Source organism: Apium graveolens, chromosome 11 (genome assembly GCF_009905375.1).
Source record: "Apium graveolens cultivar Ventura chromosome 11, ASM990537v1, whole genome shotgun sequence".
Lineage (NCBI taxonomy): Eukaryota > Viridiplantae > Streptophyta > Magnoliopsida > Apiales > Apiaceae > Apium > Apium graveolens.
The window spans coordinates 27,244,467-27,250,466 of NC_133657.1; positions in this window are offsets into that span (position 1 = coordinate 27,244,467).

Consider the following 6,000-nt stretch of genomic DNA (forward strand, 5'->3'; position numbering starts at 1 on the left):
CTGAGTGTTCCCGGATAGACTTAAGCTTAGAGTGGGTCCGATAACCTATGAACAACAACATAAGTCGGAATTAAACCCAGGTCGCTTAAGAAACTAGACTTTAACCAATTGAACCCTAATGTTCGCTTATGGTCACTTCTACGCTTAACGAATCACATAAGGCATTCGAGTACCCTCAGCTCCACCATTTTTAATAAATTAACCATTAAGAATTTTAAGGCGATTCTTTCGCGAGTACTCTACCAACTGCCTAATCCACTTTACATAATTGTTTCATACTCCAATTAGTCATTTAAGGGCCTTAACCAAGGTTTCAAAGTAAGGCGAGGGGTAATGGTTCGTTCGCGAAACGCCGTTACTTAAAACGGTTGTTTCTCCTAAACCGTACATCGGATTCAAATGAACCACATATCAAAACGAATCTCATAACATGAACTATCTAATCATAGCAATGGTCAAAACCTAACAATGAGTTCACGGGTCCTGATGTTAAGAACAAAAACAGTCTAAAGTAAATCGGGCATTACGACGGCTATGTTTACGCGATTTCCAAATTTAAACCATTCCAACCAATTCACAATTCAACCCACAATCACCACTACAACCAAACTTCATCCATTCTTTACTACAACAGCCCCAACAACGCACAATTTCCAATTTATATTACTCTCAATCATGAACTAGAAGCTTATAATTAAGTTCATTAACTAATAATCAAGATTTATCATTCCAAAAACATTACAAAACCAACCAATCTCTAAATTTTCAATAACCATGATTCACATGAACTATACTACTCATAACAAGCTCTAAACATGAGTACACACCCATTACACTAACCCATCATCTAAACATTATGAAATCCAAACCAACAAAACTTAAGATTAAGGGTTTGAGAAGTTATACCTTCCTTGGAGAGTGGAGAATCACTTAGGAAGCCTTAAGTAACCCCTAACTATCTCTACTAAACTTGGATCTTGAAGAAAACATAAGAAAACACAAAGTTAGTTTCTTGAAAACACTATTCACCAAGAACTTTGATAAATTGATTAGCTTAGTAAACCTTGGAATCTTGGCTTCAAACTCATAACATAACTAAGTCATGAATTATGGAAGCTAAGGAAACAAACCTCTTGATTTTTGAAGGTGTGTAGCTTGAGTTTTGAAAATTTCTCCTGTGCTTTTCATGGAAAAGCCGATAACAAAGAATGAGGGGGGAGAAGATGATGTTTGCTTGGTTGCTTTCCCTTTTTGTTTTGTTAATTACCTTTTACCATGGTAAAAAAATGAATGGCTTAAAATCAACCAACAATTCCTTCCCTTTTTGGTCATGCTTATGTCATCCTCTTATGTCATCTTCCCACACTTGTCTTCTTCTTGTTGGTGTGATGACATCATCATCACTACCTCTTTGATTAACTCCTAATTACTTGGCTAATGATCGATGATCTGTTATATGGTCCGCTTAACTTTCATTTTCGTTTATCGTTTGAGGGATCATACCTGGGATCTTATTACTTGGGTTCGCTTAACCTTTCTTAATACATTATATTCCTTTTTTGATCCTCTCTTATAATCCTTGAATTTAAATCCTTTTAATCATGTTACCTTATACTCAATTCTTTCGGTATCTGGTGGATTTTCGGGAAAAAATCAAAGAGTTCGAATTTGGATTCTGACGATCTTTACATACACTTATTTACTTTATGGAGTACTAATACGATCTTAAAATTTCCATAACAGTACTTCTATATAGTGTGGTCTGATAATTTTCCTTAATCAGCATCATCAGCAAAAGTTACTATTCATCTGTGTTTCAAAAATTTCCAAAAAAATTGGGGTTATTACAGTCTCCCCTCCTTAAAAGGATTCCGTCCCGGAATCAGATAGAAAATGAATAGGGATGCTCTCTTAGCATTGCACTTTCTAAGTCTCAAGTAAATTTTCCCACATTGTGGTTCTACCACCAAACTCTGCCTAGTTTGATAACCTTTCTCCTAAGCACTTGTTCCTTTTCGATCTATAACCCTTTCTGGTTGCTCCATATAGGTTAGGTCTGGTTGCATGCCTATGCGCTCATATGCCCCTATTTGTCTGGCATCCGAATTATACTTCCTTAACATTGATACGTGGAACATGTTATGAACTTGCTACATGTTCGGGGGTAGGGATAGCTCATATACTAACTTCCCAATAATTCTTAATACCTCAAAGGGTCCAACAATTTGTAGGCTTAGCTTTCCTTTCTTTCTGGAACCTCCTCCATCCTTTCCCAGGGAATACCTATAATAACACTAGGTCCCCTACTTCCTATTCTTTGTCCTTTCGTGTCGAATCAACATACTTCTTATGTCCATCTCAGGCTACTACCAGCCGTCTTCTGATTAGATCTATTATATCCTTGGTCCTTTGGACTACTGCGGGTCCGAGCATCTTGCGCTCTACAATCTTCATCCTAACATAAGGGAGATCGACATTGTCTTCCCTCAAGGATCTCATAAGGCGATATCCCGATACTGACATACGATCTATTGTCGTAAAAAACTCAATCCGCGATAATGATCATTCCAAATTCTTTCAAGTCTATTGCACAGACTCTCATCATAGCTTCTAGCATTATAGCTTTTGCTTCTCAATACCCATTCTTTTCCAGTTCGTAGTCGTTACTATCTTCCATACACTATACTATACTGGTTACACTTTTGCTCGTTAGTGTTCTATAACCTTTTAATAACCATGTCAACCTTAATATCACGAACGTGTTTCCATTCCGAATACCACCATAACTTTACTACTCCTTTTTCAGCTGTTTCTATCTTTGAAAGCTTGATCCATCGTAGAGAAGTAAAAGAATTTATTGAGAGATCATTATGATCATGAACATTTGTTATATCGCATAGTTAGTACAGAAGGTGGCCAGCCTTTAGTACTTGACAAGCAATTAAACAACATGTGGTATCCTACTAGGCTTCTATCACACAGATAGATAGTCATTCGGCAATACCTCCCCTTCTGGAAGGGTTGTTCTTCTCAGCTTACATGAAATAAAAAGGAGAGAAAAGAACGAATAGAAGAGAATCGTATATATATAAAAATACTGCCACAAAATATCTGGCTTGGAATCTACCTCTGAACTATAGAGGTTTGTCATAGGAGAACAAAATATATACGTATATATATCAACATCAAGTACTATAGCATCACATTTCACATGTCTAAATATTTTTGATATTCCGTCCATCATTTTATGGACCCATGCTCTTGCACGAGCTTATAACCAATCACCTTTGAAACTTCCTCGACATCGAAAATCGAATATGGGATTTCATTCTAGACATCATCGTTATTAGAATTCTATGCTTGCATCGCAACCTTCCTCATATAGTAATACGACTCTCTATTGATAAGAAGGAATAAGTATTCAATAGGTAGATAATCGACTTAATTGGTCTATCAATGATAACTTATACATCACCACAACCCGATTAGTGGTACCCAATCTCAACATCCATTCTAATACAACTCTTACGGTTGTAATCGACTCATTACTCGCAGAATCATTGTTGCATTACTATAGTCCACCACGGACCTACTATAGTCATTCGTTATCCTTGGATCTTAATATTTAATCATACGGAGTCCATTCATGCCGTACCAAATCTTCTAGAGAGGAAACATAATCACCATTCATGATTCATAAAGAATACTTCGGATCCTGAAGTATATTCATGACATGAAGCAGATAAAATTGCAGAAGAGTTTCAATAAAAGCAACGATAGCAGGTTAATACCATTATTAACCATATGTCTTTATTAGGAGACATGAAGCTCAAAGGTTCATTTAGTCCTTTCGTAACATGGTCCTGGCTTATCTCAAGATATGACCTTATAAGATAGATAGCCCGCTCACGGCGATTACATGAATTAAATCTTTACCAAACTACTATTATGGTTGAGTATTGCACAGTCATCAGAAGGAATGTCAATCTTCCGAACCGTAATACAACCTTCCCGGCTTCAACCATCATCACTGTATTCCTCTTGCACGAGCGCCTATAATTATCCTCTTATATTTAAAGTGCCGTCCACCTCTTTGGCCTTTCCTGATAGTAAAATTTCCTTACAATCAATGTCTTTTAAATGATCTTCAACTAAATTTTCTACCTCATTTCCAATCACTGCTTATGTGAAAATGCTCTTCCTTATGCTTTGGTAAAAAAAATATATCACCATTTTTCCATACATTATTGCCTCGGTCATTTAGAGGTTAACATTGTCACGGCTGACTCTCAATCATACTTCGGACGTCTCTTATCTTGGGTCCTACTTGTTTTCACCAATCTTGACCTTCATTGGGTTCAATCTATACTTTCTCATGGTTTAACATGTGCCCCACTTGGTATTATTATTATTACGTCATATTTTCTTTATCAAAACTTCTATTCTTGAGAACTTTGAATATTATATTTCCCCTTGTAAAACCTCTAAGGTTATCCTTAAATCCCTCATCTGGTACACCCTAGGCACAGGGCATATCAAGATACCACTTACTAATACCAGAATCATTGTCTATATACTTCTGAAAAATTTCTCCACTAATCCTTAAAAGTTGTTGTTACCTTAATCATTTCCAATTCATACTGTCAAAACTCTTACTATCCCTATTAAGGGTGAAATGCTAACCTTTATGCATTTCCCTAGGATTCATTTTAAGTTACCGATGTCCTATCCTTAATTCCACCTTTAAAAAGGTACATGCATCCTTCCATGGATAAATCAAGTCATATATCCCTGATAAGGGTGTCTTATTCAATCATTCCCTCCTCGATAGTATATGTCTAATTCCATAATAACACCTGTATTCAAACTGAGGTCAACCCATATGGCCTTCAAAAGATAACAATGGTTACCCGCTTTTCTTTCCTAATTTGGTAAATGACAACAGGGATGTTCTGGAAGATATTGGTCGTGTTCAACGTGAACTTCTTTTTACTAAATCCTCATTTACTTTTGTTGTTTATCTCAACAGTCATCTCAATGTTGGGATATCTTTCATACCCGGCGTCTCCCTTTCTGGGTATCAAGCCACATGTGTTACTTACACTTCACATTCTTGAAGGTCACTTCCTTCATCCAATTCTCCTAATTTCTTACTTTCTTGTCTCCTCGGTCTATCCGCGTCTCATTATTTATCCTTCGAACTATCTCAAGGTTTCCTCGAATTCTCCCAACTTAAAGGGGGTATAATATATACATCTCTTATGCCTTCAACCATTAACTTTAACTCATGGAGAATCATCCTCATCCTGACGATCACATACTTTTCAATTTCTATTGCTACGAGTCTTTAGGGTTTCCTCATACCCAACTCCCTTATCATTCCTCAAACTTTATTGCCTTTATATTCCTTTCCACTTCAGTTTCTTTTTATTTTCTTTTCTATTACAATCATTTCATGAACCTACTACTCATTGACTTCAAACATCACGTCGTTCTGGGATTCTTGTCATCAGAACGAATCTTGACAACTTTTACAACTTAGCTTCATAATTCATCATACTCGTCCGCCTTTGTTCTGGCTCTAAAGCTTTTACACTATCTCCATAACCTTGGGAATTACTTTCCCGAAAACAATTGAATGAACTTTAATCGGTTTATTCTAACCTCTGGCTCCGTGCCTTTCTTGGTTTTTCACCAGCGGGTGGCCTCTCTCTTAGGAGGGTAAGTGACAAAAACAGTCTTTTGCGCTTCATCAATCATTTAGAATATAAAATTATTCCTTTATTTTCTTTAGCCAGGCTCTTACCTCGGCTAGGTCAGCTTGTTCCTTGGAACTCTGAGAGCTTAGCGACTTAAAGGTCCTGAAAGAATTTCCCACCGCATTGTTTCCTCAGGGTAGTGCTTGGGAATAAAAGTATAATTTTTGTTTAGGCAGGTCCATGAATTTCCCCATAGGAGTACCGTCCCGGTTCTCCCTATCTTGCTCGACTTATGTTTTCT